Below are 15,656 nucleotides of genomic sequence, written 5' to 3'. Positions count from 1 at the left end.
AGCATTGTCAATAGTAAACTGAGAAGTCGTCTTACTGATGAGAACTTGGAATCATGCCTGAAATTAAAAACAACAACATACAAACCTGACTTACTCAAAGTTTCCAAGGAAATGCAATCACATTGTTCGCACTAATAAATATTTATTAAGTATTAAATTTAGTTTTATTTAGTGTAATAAAATTTTACTAAACAAGCAGACTTGGCTCCCAATTTTTTTTAAACATTGTTGTAATGTTCATATTTGGCTCTTTGGCTAATACGTTTGCCGACCACTGATCTAACCAATCAACAAAATATGAAAAACCTTACCATTAGAGCAACAATATCTTACCTACACAATACAATTTGTATCCCTTTGATTTTTTTGAATTCTGACACTATAAGGTAGTGTCAGAATGAAAGGTCTACTGAATAAAACAAAACTACATTGGATTATTTAAACAAAGCAGATAAGGATTTAGTTGCGCAAAGGGCGGGATGTCTCCATGGAGGGCTTTCTAGATGACTGTAGAGAATATGCTTTCTACTAAATGTAACTAATGGCAAATCCGCATTATATTGAAAACGACTTATTGCTATGTTTAAGATGAAACAGAAACTTAAGAAGGGAGTAAAATACGTTTTGCTGAAAACTAAATAGGTTGAAAAGACGGCATTATAAATCATCCAGCAGTTATGGCGAGAAATCTAAATTTAAATCTAAATATAAGTATCTATTAACCAAAGGATTACGCAGATGTACGAGAAAGTTGGCTCTTAAGCTTACACCGGTGTGATAACACTATCGGCAAGAATACAGTAACTCTAATTACAGGAACATTTGTCTTAGAATAGCAAACTAGTAACGTGGCCTTCAGAGGAAAGAACATGCTCTGTCAAACGAAAACTGCAGCTATCGTTGTATGCCGCGATTAGCTTGCAATATGCAAGCTCTTTTCCGGTTATCATAAAATGTGGTACTTCTGTATGTAGGCTGAATACGTGACAGTGAGTCCAGGAAGACAGCTTGCAGGTGAGGAAAAGTTGTGTGACCAGTTGTAACGGGAGCAAGGTGAGCCGTCTGATTGGTAACTGACAAAACAATCTCAAAACCTCACTTAACACACCCGAGCTAATTTGCATTCTGGCTGGAAAACGGAAAGAGAGAAGTAACAGAAAAGGGTTCAGATCATAAAGTTACAGGTTAATTAAATTAAATACCCTACAGGGTACTGGCTCGTATTCATGTCGCACATGGGAAGCTATGAAAGGAAACGCAAACGACCATTTTGTGTTGAGATCGAACCCGAGTAGAGCTCCCAGTATTCAGCGCTCTTAACAACTCGCTCACTGTTGAAGCAAAGAGGATAAGATTTTGAGAAAATTCTCTAACTGAATTGCTTAATATTTTGCTCCGTTTTCACATCTCTGTACAAAGTTTATCATACCTATTTCGCATATTAAAAATGCATAAATTCTAATAATTGTCAGTGTATTTTGTCATAACAGAGTACTTAACGTTTCTCTGTTATGCATTTTTTCTATCAATAAAAATCAGAAAAATGACTTAATTCTTTTATTCTGTGAAATAATACATTAAATGCAATAGTGAAATAACTTAAATATGTAGAAATTTATAATGTTTAATAATTTGAAAGCAATGTTAGATGTTTTAATATTTTACAGATGTTTGAAATTTCATTAAAAGAATTGTTATTCTCAGCTGAAGTAAAATTTTCAAACTTAAGTTAAAGGGATCTTTTCTGTTATAAGACAAACTTGACAAACATTTTTCTTTGGAAACGTATATAAGCCAACTTGATGCTTCTAACGAGAAAACATGCTTTCGTCAAGCGCTTTCCGACTGTAGTAATATTTTTAAACAAAAGAGTTGCTAAGTTAGTTATTTCAAATAACAACGAAGAAGACAGAATGAAGTACCTTAAAAATGTTTATGGTCAATTTTCATATATAATACAAACAATAATACGTATATATAAGGCCACGCGGAACAAGAGAAATTCTTCTGAGAAGCCTCCCAGTCTCTATAGTGGTTAGTGACCATACCTATGGGCCGGCGTTCGATTGCAGGAGAAGGCATGCTTGTAACTGTCCGTTACCTCCATAGGAGTCAATTGCTATTAAATAAAACGCTCAAACATTATTTAAAAAAAACTCCTGAGAAATGGCTTTTGCCTAGCCACGAGTAAATTAAGCGAAAAATGTTACCGTCTTTGGATTGTCAACATTTGCCATGCCGCGTTGACCTTAAATGCTTTGACAGTATAACGTAACATAACTGACTAGAAGCTCGAACGATTGCTGTAAATATTTCTGACATCCAAAAAAAAGGAGTCACAAAAGTTTGTGGAATATCATTTATATATGTGTATGTGTGTGTAATTAAACATCGTAAATTATAACTAATTAGGCAATTTTGTATTGAATTTTAAAGTAAAATCAATTTAAAATCATAAATAAAACTGATCATAATAAACTGATCTTTGATTTTGTTTTAGATTTAATGTATATATATATAATTAAAAAATAATAATTAAAAAAAAACAAAATCTGAAATGTTTCAGATTTTAAATTACGTCCAAAGGGGCGTTTTTTAACATTTTGTGTGTTACCTTTCTTTATTAAATATCATGTTCCTCGCACTTAAACCATAAGATCCAGTGCAACAGCAATATCGCAAAATAGTTTTAAAACGAGCATATCTTTAGAATTTCCGATACAGAGACTCACGCGCTGGAGATAAAAATATTTTTTTTCTGCACAACGTTGCCATTGCTCGCTTTGAAATCCTTGAGTTTGTTAATCAAAAATTCGTCAAAGTTTTAAAAAATAGGAAATCGATCATAAAACAAATTTCAAATTTCAAATTTGGTCTTCCACATGCTCATATTCGTTGGAGGATTACGTTATTCAAAATTCGATGACTCTATGTACCGTTGTTTTATCACAATACGAGAAATATACATACATCTATGCAGATTTTTCATTATTTAATTTCTTCAAATATAATGCAGGACTCTAACATTTTGTGGCAACAGTTTGAAAAGTGAACCGACATTTATGAGTCCGACGCAAAATGCCAAATCGAAACTAATAGTCCTTCGGGATTCAAATCCCTTTGTACTAATAATAAATCAAAAATTTAATTAAGAAAGGGGTTAACAGTCTAACAGGAAATACGCAAATCAAAATTGAAACAAAAACAATTGAATAAAGTAACATAATAAAATTAATACAAAAATAATTAATCTAACAACAATAAAATTTATTTAAGATAACGTTAATTTAAAAATGTGTTGAGAATTCTTTATTCATTTTCGAGGAGAAGCCGATGATATTTCAATAGAACCACGTTTCAGAATTATATCCGGATGATTGTGAATTTTTGAAAGAATTCAAGAAAAACTGCCAAATGAAAATAAATTTAATTAAAATTATTAATTTAAATCCTCTAAAAGTGCAAGAAAGCACATTTTTTAATTAAGATTTTAATTAATTATCAAAATATTATCTGCTCTTAAAAAATTAAGATTTTAATTAATTATCAAAATATTATCTGCTCCGATATGACTGTAAAAACATACATATACTTACAAAATGAAATATCCACACCTTTTGAAACAATAAAAATGCAAAAGGTGTATTCAATCCTTGAACTCTAAACTCGGAAAGAAAAAAAAAAGAATAAGAAACAACCGATAAAATCGAAAAGAAAAGAAAAGTTTTTCTCTCATAAAGCACTTTAATCGAAAGCTTTCTAGTAACGGCTCTTTTTTCTGCCTCACTGGTGGTGAGATCTCGGCCTGGATTTTAAATTTTTCTTTCCTTCTGGCCGCAGGGGAAGAGGAAAAATGGTTACATTTCGTACTTCGTTACCTGAGTATAAAAAGATTTTTCTGATTTCCATTCTTAGAATCATTCTGACTGCTCTTTACTATAGCAACATTTAAGCGAAAGGCACGCAGGATTTCTATTGTTTCCCCACTTACTAAAAGGTACGTCTATTAGAGATAGTCTTTTCACTCCCGCGTAATGTTATTTATCGAGATTTATACACGAATGAATTTCAAATTATAAAGATCAAAATTTAAATTTGCTTTTAAAGTAATTTTCTTTTGAAAATGCTTACTATTCGGATGGCTAGAAAGTTTTGAGAAAACAAATTACCTTTTAAACAATACCTTATTTATGATAAAACGCTGTTTTTAATTTTTTAAAAGTTAAAAATTTTTTCAAGGGCTTTGCAGCTTTTATCGTTATTTCTGTGTTAGTAATTACGTAAATCTTCCATTGAGTTTTTTAAATTTGCATAGGAATATGTTTTCATTTCTTTTCTTATACAGAGAAATTTTTACACGCATAAGATATTTGAAAATTTAATATATTATTAATGTCCTTTTCTATATATCACACAATATATAAATTTTAAAGCTTCTAATTTCAATTATCCTATTATACTCCTTTTAAAATGCTATACTGGCTCAAAAGATAGTTCATTTGCAAAATGATCTTAATATTTTCAAAGTGTTTTAGAACAGAAGAGTGATTTATTGTTATTGTAACTAAGGATTCGAATGTATTAGCTTAATTATTGAATATGTTTCAAAAATAATAATACTTAAATTGTGCAGAGGCTATAAACATATTTAAAAAAATATCGAGTAAACATATTTTCAATAATGGAAAAAGTGAAGAAATGAGTATAAATGATATCTTTCTATATATTTTTAATATTAAATTTCGCTACATTATACTGCAAGATTCGTCTAAGCTGACACGTTATTTGCATATTAATCCTTTTCTGTGCATTCTGCTTATTCTATCAACCGTCATCAGAATGCATTTTAGGTTAAATTCTAATAGTTAGCAAATTTAGAAAAATGCTGTGGCAACACGCCAATAAAGCTATATATTTTAAGACGCTCATCTAGCAGACTATATTTGGCAAGTTAATTTTTGTATTTGTCAGACTGCAAGTTTTTAATCTACCTTAGCTGGAATCGAATTAATAGCAGCCGAAAGTCAACTTCTAAATAGTGTTTATTTTTAAGTTACGGAAACACACAAATAGTGGTGACCATTATTTGTTAATTTTTAATCGCATTATGTGATGTAGCTTTTTATAAACGTTTTTAGTTTAGTTTTTATTTTATTTAAACTATACTAAAAGGCTGTCGTCTATGTTCTTGAAATCTGTCATCTGTGCTCTTAAAATGACTTATTTAGCACAAAGACGAAATACATTTCCTACGTTAATTGTTTCAAATAACAAAGAAAAAAACAGCCTGAGACATCTTAAAAAAGTTTCATGGTCAATGTTCACGTATAATGGAAAAGATAATTTATAATAGCCCATGTTAAACGAGAGAAATTCTTCTGAGAAATAGCTATTTGTCCAGCCATGAGAAAATAAGTTAAAAATGTTCCGGTCTTTGCATTGTAAACATTTGCCATGCCGAGTTGATATTAAATACTCTGGTAGTGTAATATAGCATAAATCTAATATACTATAACAGGCTAAAAGATCGAATCACAGCTCTAGATATCTATCTATCTATCTATCTATATATATATATATATATATACATAATATGCGATATATATACATATAGTAACGTATACTATCGTCATAGCAAGGGACGATTAAACAGTTATAATTAAAGAACTTGTTAAATTTACTCTTCCAATGCTATGCTACGACCTATATGAGGCTTACCTGTTGTCGTCCAAAACTATATATTCCTTTTTTGGCATTGTATGAAGTTCATAACAGCTTTGCATTATTAAGGAGCATACATTTGCCTTGTGTTCACTGCGTTCAATTTTCAATGTATAATAATCATCTTGAAACTAAATTTGTTGTACTTAACTGACAATGTTTACTAAGAAATTATATCCATATAAACAGAAGTTATCAGTTAATAATAAGTTTAAAAGATTTTCTGTATTTATTAAAATTTACGAAAATACAAAATGATTTATGAATTTAAGAATTAAATTTACGAAATGATTTGTAGCATTTTGGTTTTGATCTAGTAAATGGATTTGTGATAAAACATTCATTATACCGAATTTTAAATGGAATCGATCAGAAGACAGAAAGAAAGTAAACCGCGTTTCTGGTTGATATAATAGGAAATATGTTAGCGCGAATTATTCAATTTTATTAAAGCATGTAAAATGTGATTTTAATGAAGCATCTAAATCAGGGATTTCCATTGTATCGACCCCTTTTAAAAAAATGGTTTTTCCATCGGTTCGCCTGCATTTTTTTACACAACTTACAACATAATAGAAATAATTTCACGTACATAAATAAAAGATATCAATAGGACTAAGAAATAAAAAATTTTGAAAAAAATGGTTTATTAGATTAAGGTTTAATTATTTTTATATTAGTGTTTTTAAATTTTTGCAAATATAAACAGTTTGCAGAACCAAAATCACAGATTCTAATTTACATGAAAATTCATTTTAATGAATGCAATGGACTACGCTTGATGTACTGATGCAATTCTTTTTATTATATTTGGCATAAGACTGCTTAATTTCATTTTTAATCACTTTGTTCAAAATATTCAACTTGTTTCTGGTTTTCAGTTCCAGTTCTATGCTTTTCGTACATTTTTTATTACATTTTCCTGCCCTTTGGGTTTTATTTTATTACATTTAACTTATCTAAAAAATCAATTATATATTTAAAAAAATGTGACTGATTTTTAAAATATTTAAATGATTTTAGTGTACGTTTTCCTTACATTTATTTTAGACAATTACTTCTTATTGCATTATACAACTTTATTTCTATAAAGAATTAATCATCACTTCAATATTTTTTGTAATCAATGGTGTAGAGATATTAGGTTGTAGAATCATTAGGTTAATTGGAAGCAGAAAAGATGAACAAATATGCAAAATATGCCTTCGCCGGGAATGGAACCACGGACCTCTGGAATACTGGCCCATAGTGCTACCGTTACACCATGAAGGCACGCTAGGGAAGTGGGAGAAATACCTTATAAGGTTTTTAATAAAGCTAGAAACTGGAGAAATGAACAATGCCCTCGCCGGAGCTCGAACCTCGTACCTCTCGAATACGCGCCGAGTGTGCTGACGAGTACACCACGAAGGCATGCTAAGTAGGTGGGAGAAATACCTTATATATTCTCCTTTTTAAATGGCGACTGGAGATTACGGGATCCAATCACCAAATCTTGGTGGTGGAAAATCATCATCCAACACCTTTTTTTAGTTCGGATGCTACTGTTGAGACATCAGGTTTTTTTATTAAAGCAGGAAACTGAAGAAATGAGCAATGGCCTCGACGGGACTCGAACCTTGGACCTCTCGAAAACGCGTTGAGTGTGCTGACCATTACACCACGAAGGAATGCTAAGAAGGCGGGAGAAATACCTTATAATGGAATCAAGCACCATTTCATTGATTATCATTTACCCCCTTTAAAATCACATCGCATCGATCCCTAGGAAGTCTATCGACCCTGTCGGAAACCGTTGATTTCAGTGTAAAATCTAGAAAGCATTAATTTATTTATTAACATCTTAGAAATGAAGCAAAATTAATCACATTATGATTTGGAATGACCGACAACAGTGACTTTAACGATATAACCCGTGGCATGAACGACAGAATAAAAACCTGAGAAACTTAAAAACCGTGTGATCTGAACCCCACATGAAAGAGCATCAAAACTGCATGTTATCATGTCGTTGTTAACAGCTTTAAGGGGAATACTAATTTGCCTAAAGAAATAACGATTATCTTAGATTATGAAATAGTACTTCAGAATATGCCGAACATTATTTTTCATTTTTAAGCAAGAACATTTATATGCTACAAATTTGCAAAAAAATATTTCCATTTTTTAAAAAATAAAGTATTTTGTTGGGCACATTTAAACCGCCATTTCTGCTGAGAAACCTTTACTTCCGACAACCAATAATTCGAAAAAAGTCTGCGATTTCATCAAGCGTCCTGTTTCTTAGAATATTTAATTATGAATGAATGATTTAATGGTAGAAATATTTAAAGAAAAATGATGAATTTCAGAATCAAAGGTTTGCGGTGTTAAAATATAAGAAATTACATTTCTCCTATTTTAAAATCATAATTAAAACTATAACTAGTATTCACAATTGATCATATCGGAATAAATTTGATACAGACTTGTAAATTAAACATAAAAATTAATTACACTCTCAAATTTAAAATTAGCATAATAGGAAACATATCTATAAACAAACTGTGTAAATAACATTTGATGAATTGATTAATTATGCAGTGCTTTTTTTATGTATCTAAGATCTCTGCTCTTATTTTTTCCAATTTCCGTATGTAGTAGCCCATTATGTAAACTTTACTTCGATTAGCACAACATGATTAATTTCATGTTAAATTCTTGCCTATACTTCTTCTGTTTCTTCTGCGCCGGAATTTGTAAATGAAGTGGTTTTAAAAAGAAATAAGAATTTAAATTCAGGAGAAAGTTTGGAACTTTCAGTCCGCAGTGGTGAAAAACCTCGTTGTTTGACCTTGAGCGTTGTTGCTAACAGATAGTGAGTTTGTCAATGACGACAATTAATTTATCTCCTGCAGCTGAGAAAGGAGGTTACACTTAACCTTCGAAACTAAAGTTCTCAAATTTTATGCACGCTTATACTTTTTGCTAATTTTTAGTATATTTAACATTTCTTCTTTGGCGTTTTTATAGTTAAATCTTTCAGTTATCCTTATTGTTGTGTTTATTTTGTGTTCTAGAATTGTTCTAGAAATAGAAGGCAAAAAGTGGAACGAAAATTTATGCAGCAGTCTAGAAAGTTAGACCACTTTTTAGATTAAGACAAACTGAGTTTAATCTTGGACATATTCTATCATTCATATATATATATATATATATATATGTGTGTTAAAATCCTAAAATTTTTGATTAAGGGGCAATTTTCCTGGAAGGACTATTAATTTCGTTTTGGCATTTTGCGTTGATTCACATTCTGCCTTGTTTAACTTTTCAAATTGTTGCTACCAAATATTATCGCCCTGTATTATATTTAAAGAAATTAAATTATGAACAATCTGCATAAATGCACGTACGATTCTCGCATTTTGATAAAACAACGGTACCCAGAGCCAGTAACTTTTGAATAACGTAATCCTCCAGCAAATACGGGCATGTCGAAGCCCAAATTTGGAATTTTGAATTTATTTTATTATTTATTTCATATTTTGTAAAACTTCAACGAATTTGTGATTAACAAACTCAACGATTTAAGAGAGCAATGGCAACACTGTACGGGGGGAAAAACATTTTTATCTCCAGCGCGCAAGATTATTTTGCGATACTGCTCTTGAACTGAATTTTATGGTTTAAGTGCGAAGAACGTGATGTTTTGTAAATAAAGGTTACACACAAAATATTAAAAAAACGCGCCTTTGGACGTAATTTAAAATCCAAATCCTTTTAGATTTTTTTAATTTAATAAATAATTTTAATGAATGTTATTTATTATTCAAAATTAGTTAATATTATTTTTACTGTTATTTTATTACTATATATTTATATTGATATTCCAACACAAATTACGAAATGCATGTATCTATCAATAGTTCTAAAAAAAATTAACCCAAGAGGGTAACATATGTAATATGTTTCCTAATATTAATACTTCAAATATGCAGTAAAGACACTGCAAGATTACATTTTTTACTCTAAATTCTAAAACTAAACTAACTTTTAGTTTTTTACTCTAAATTTATAAAGGTTTACTTTTATTTGATTTTCATGTTATAATTTTAACTGCAAAATGTATTTGTCTTGAATATGCTTAAAACATAAAATTAGGTTTAACAACCACCAAATTTATATTGCATTAATACCCGTAGCATCTTCAAATTTTCATAAGGAAAATTTTAAGTTGATATCGTTTCCTCTAAATACTTTATTTGTAAAATTTTATATACTAAATACTCACTTTTATTTTATTACTACTCTTCTAACACTTACTGCCCACTGCATGTTTCTTTTAATATACCTAAGAGAACCAATTAGCCTAAATATTGACACTGCATATAAATTATTCACAACACTTATAAAATACTCGTAATATATGTGAAATATAAATGGAAGCCAAAAACAATTTATTAATGTGAAATATATTTTTGTCAATTTTGAGAGCTACTCACCTAGATCCGTCTTCTTCAGGATCATGTATTTTCATACAATAGTATGCCTAAATTTTATTAGCTTAAATTCAGTATAATATCAGAAAAATATTCAATAAAAAATTTCGGTAAGGTGAGAAATTTTATTTCGCTGAAGAGGGCATGTATTCAACATCTTGCAAAAAAATGGTATTTTTTTAATAGAGTCTCGAATTTGAGACACAAAAGGACTCAATGAGCCCGTTTTCAATTTTTCAGATTTAGTTCTAGTTTCAAATATAAAGATGTGAATTACTGATTTTTTATAGTTTGCGTATTTATATGAAATTTGATAGATTGTGGTGTTTTCTGAAATACTTAGCGACATATTGTGCATATTCATTTGAAATGTGTTTTATTACATACTCGCAGCGTCTGGCTTTTAAATGTACCGGAAAACTGGCTGAAGGAAACATTAAATTTAAAAACTGCACAGAATTTTACTCTGCAGGATAGCTTTATCAAAAAAATATTACATACAACAAAATTACAATGAAATAAGCAATATCCCTTAATACAAAATATTAATTATCCTAATAAATAAATTACTCAACTTCCCGTTGTCTTCTCTCAACAAACCTCCAGTATCCAAGACAAACATTAAATTTAAAAACTGCACAGAATTATCGCCCTCATTTTTCCAAGTGGCAACAGTAATGGTTTCAACAGCCAGCAGTCGAGCATAAAAAGCACTGAATGAAAAACTGTTGCCAAAACCCCATTTTTAAAAGAATGAAACTATTCAAAATGACGCGATTTCATCAAAAAAGATAAAATTTAAAAATATCTGATTCGAACTTTGAAAAAATCGCTTCAAGGTGCACTGGCTCTTGTCTAGATGCACCTACGAACCAAATTTTGTAGCCTTGGGTCTATTAGCTTACGCGCAGCACGAACGAAAGGCACACAGACTCTTTCTTTCATTATATGTAGAGATTAAAAGCTAACAGTTTGTTAATTTATTAAATTTATTTTTAGTTTAGAATTTCTTCTTATCTTCTTTATAACCGCAACCTGTATAAAAAGTCTTCTAATTTTACGAAAATTATTTCACTTTGATAAAGGTTTTCGCTAGGCTAACAATTTCCTTTCCATTCCAATTCAAAACTCAAATTAACATGTTCAGTTTCGTGACAGTTACATCCTTTCTAATGAAAATGAATTCACATTATAGGAACAGTAGAAAAGAAGAAAGAAAACAATTTTTTTAAAACCAAAAAATAAAATAAAATAAAATAAAATACTGCACCAAACTCCTTCAAGTGTTGTATGACGGCTAAAAATATATCATGTAAGACTAATAAGCAGTAATTTACATTTTACTTAAAAAGAAAAAATATTAAAATAAAAAATTATAAAAATTTGAAAGGATTCAGGTTTTAAATTCGGTCCAAAGGGTCGTTTCTTTAATAATTTGTCTGTTACCTTTATATATTAAATATCACGTTCTTCTCACCATAAAAGTGTTTAAAGATAAAAGTATTTTTTCTGTGCAATGTTCTCATTGGTCGCTTTGAAATCCTTGAGTTTGTTAATCAACAATTCGTTAAAGTTTTACATAATATGAAATCGATCATGAAACAAATTTCAAATTTGGGCTTCCACATGCCCATATTCGCAGTAGGATTACGTCATTCGAAACTCGATGGCTTTATGTACCGTTGTTTTATCAGAATGCGAGAAACATACATACATTTATGCCGGTTTTTCATTATTTAATTTCTTCAAATATAATGCAGGACTCTAACATTGGGTGGCAACAGTTTGAAAAGTGAAACGGACATTTATAGTGAACCAACGCAAAATCACAAAACGGAAACAATTGTCCTTGAGGGACAAAACTCCTTTGGACTTTAAAAAAAAAAAAAAAAAAAAAAAAAAAAAAAAAAAAAAAAAAAAAAAGAGGCATCTTTATTCTTGATAAGAAAGTTTATGCTTAAATAAAAAAAAAAAAAAATGTGTTACTTGCATGCTTAATATAGAATGATCCTTTCTTTAAAGAATACGCTTATTTACCCATGCAGTTGTTCTCAGTAATATTTAATACATAATTTCAATTAGAAATTTATTCTTAATCCAAATTCCAATTAAAAATCCAAATTTCTCGACTTTTGATTCAACTTTGAATTAAGCTTTTATAAGACGAGAGTATTTACCCACTTTCATGTTATAGCTATGTAAGGTTATAATTTAAATTAACCAGTTATTTAGAATTTCAGCCTTTACTATAACTTATCCTTTCCGCTTTCTCCATAGAATCTAAATGAGTTAGATAGTATTTAAACTAAGCTTTTTGGATTGATTTCAAGACAGAGCGTGATGTGGCCTGCGCGTGCACGCTACGTTTTAATTCCTTACAACTTAATAGTTGTAAGTTGCGACTTTGCTGTCGGCGAATTGATTTTGACACTCGGGTAGCATAATTGGGCCAGCTTCAAAAAAGATTTAAACTGTGTAATCTTTGACTACTGCTACAAGTTTAATTTCAGCTTGACTGTTTCTGTTTTTAAGTTGTTTCACTACGAGTTGTGGCTGAGAGTCTGAGATTATATAGACAAAGCGTGTTCTGCATGCTGAATGCCACGTTATTAGCTTATATTTTAAGGTAAGCGTTTCTGTCTACGGCGTTGTTATATTCTTTCCGATAGGGCTGTCACGCAGGTGTAGGCTTAACAGCCAACTTTTTCAATTTAAATTTCTCTGCGCAACCTTTAACTGCAGCTATTTAGATTTAGATTCACATCGAAGATCTGCTTTTGAGTTCTCACCACAAATGCTGGTTGATTTGTAAGCATCATGTGTGCTTCTATTCAACTTATATAATTTTACATGAAAGGGTCTTTTACATTCTTCTTAAGTTCTGTTTCATGTTAGATATGACGATAAATTCCTTACCTGTCTATTGGAGGACTTGTTAGAAGATACATTTAGTTTTAGGGACATTCTCTACATACTATTTTGAACAATAAGGTACTTGTCTTAAATTAACTAAAAAAGAAATGAAATAATGAGTAGGTATTATCAAAAAGTAAGATATGAATTCAAAAGTTGTTAGTTTATCTTTTAAATATAGTATGCTGCATTATAATATGTTGATAAAATTAATTTCTTGAAGTTTCCTCGAAAAAAAATCGTAAGCAAAGGAAAATTCGTAAACAAGTTTGAATCGAAAAGACGGAATTCTAAAATTTAAATTTTTCTATGTAACTTATATATGTAATTTAATCATGAATGATAAATGATATAATTTTCGAAGTAGATAAAAAGAACCTTCTTTTGATATAATAATATGCTAAACGTTTCGATTTAATTTCCTGATAAGGTATTTCTCCCATTTCTTAACGTGCCTTCGTGGTGTAGTGGTTCTGCACGCTGGGCCGGTATTCCAGAGGTCCGTGATTCGATTCCTGGCGAAGGCGTTTGCTAATTTTTCGTCTCTCCGGCTTTTCGAATTAACCTAATGTCTCTACAGTGGCGACCGAACTAAAAGGGTGGAGGATGAGGATTTCTTCCCACCCTGGGTTTGGCGATTGGGTCTCCTAAAACCCCAGTCGCTCTTTAAAAGGGGAGTATATAAGGTATTTCTCTCACCTTCCTTGGCGAGCCTTCGTGGTGTAGTGGTTCTGCTCGCTGGGCCGGTATTGCAGAGGTCCGTGGTTCGATTTCCTGCGAAGGTGGCTGCTTATTTTTCATCTTGCCTGCTTCCAAAAAACTCCTAATGCCTCTACAGTGGCGCCTGAACTAAAAGGATTGTGGATGATGACTCTCCACACCCAGGATTTGGCGACTGGGTCCCCTAAAAACCCCAATCGCCAGTATATAAGGTATTTCTTAGCGTGCCTTCGTGGTGTAGTGGTTCTGAACGCTGGGCCGGTATTCCAGATGTCCGTCGTTCGATTCCCGGCGAAGATGTTTGCTAATTTTTCAGCTGTCCGGCCTCCAAAAAAATCCTAATTACTCTACACCCTGTAATATTATACTGGAGAGAATCTATTGTATATTTTTACTTATCATAAGCATTCTAATAAATTGCTTGAAAACATTTTATGTAATTTTTTCCCTTTCATCTGTTATAGTACATATTTGTTTACTTTGCAGATTAACGATGCACGCGCAGAGAAAAGCAACATTTCTTCTTGGCATTATCATAGCAACATTTATGTTCGAGCTTGTTGCTATCGCTGAGGCCGGTAGCGGAGGTGGTGGAGGAGGTCACAAAAAAGGAGGACATCAAAATAATATGGAAGAACTCCTCATACTGACTGGAATTCTGGCGAAGGTCCTCCAGAAGCAAGGAGGGGGTCATCATAAATCCCAACCTATCCCGATTCCAATCTTCATTCCCATGCATCACCATCATGGTTGATAATGCAAGCGGACAAGTAAAGAGCAAAACAAAGACCTAGTCTTCTTTTATAAACTGAGAACTTCAAAGACTTCGAGATACAGAACTACGGCTCTTAACATAAAAAACACCTGTAGGCGAACTGAGTTAATTTTTCGTTCATTTATTTTGTCATAAGGACATAAGGAAATTCTCCCATACTTTGACATTATGCGCAATAATTATAAAACTATTAACTGCAAAATATCCATCACCATTAGGTGTTATTAAATATGTGTGAAAAAATTTATGTAAAATGTAGTTAAATATGGAATGCACGGTTTATTTTTGGAAGCTATTGTCTATCACAAATTGCTTTATGTAAAAACTTTTTATCTTAATTATCCTTTTTATCTTTTTAAATACCTTTTTTTTAAACTTTATAGCCGCGAGCAACTTATAGATTTTTTCTTTTGTGTGGCATCATTACTGTGCTTTGAGAAACCTTATCTTCGTAATCTAAATATAAATAGAAAAACGTTATGTAACCCAGTAAATATTGTCTATTAAGGAATTATTTTAATCTTAATACTTCTAGCAAGTTCGCTATTTAAATTTGGCTGTTAGCGTTTCAAATCCTTTATTATTGCTGAATGGCAGTTCAATATTCACTCAGTTTCACTTTTTCATGTCATAGCCAATGAATCAAGGGATCATTTTTCATAGTACAAAATCCCATGTTGAGAGTGTTCGAAGGACATGCATCCATTATATTCAAGCGGGCCTGAAACAGCATGTAAGCAAACGCTTTCAATATGTGACTTCACATCATCACAATTTTGTATACATTTTAAATGAGTATGTGTTTCTGTGTATTAAATGAAATAAATATGTTTTCATATCATAATTAATTTCTCATTTTTTTTTCTTAAAGCCTTAGAATTCTTAAAATGCAAACTTTCTTCCTGGTATATTTTACAAGTAACTTCAGAACTGAAAGCTTTTTAATAAAGGGTACAGGTATAGGGGCTGGATTCAGGAATGTATGCATGTATGCACGTGCGTATGAATCTATGCTCATATATTGTGTGTATATATGCACATACATACGT

The 15,656-nt window shown here is 31.0% G+C and overlaps 1 long non-coding RNA gene across 1 annotated transcript; it reads left to right on the top strand.

Annotated features, from left to right (window-relative positions):
* Positions 1-3,777: 3,777 nt before the first annotated feature.
* LOC118184183 (uncharacterized) lies at positions 3,778-15,451 on the top strand. Its single transcript, XR_004757369.2, has 2 exons — positions 3,778-3,997; positions 14,319-15,451. It is a non-coding gene; the product is annotated as an uncharacterized LOC118184183 (long non-coding RNA).
* The last annotated feature ends 205 nt before the right edge of the window (positions 15,452-15,656 follow it).

The sequence above is a fragment of the Stegodyphus dumicola genome, chromosome 3 (assembly GCF_044657685.1).
Source record: "Stegodyphus dumicola isolate Sdum_Otavi_A_Nest chromosome 3, ASM4465768v1".
In the NCBI taxonomy this organism is placed as follows: Eukaryota; Metazoa; Arthropoda; class Arachnida; order Araneae; family Eresidae; genus Stegodyphus; species Stegodyphus dumicola.
This window is presented reverse-complemented; position numbering and strand designations above follow the sequence as displayed.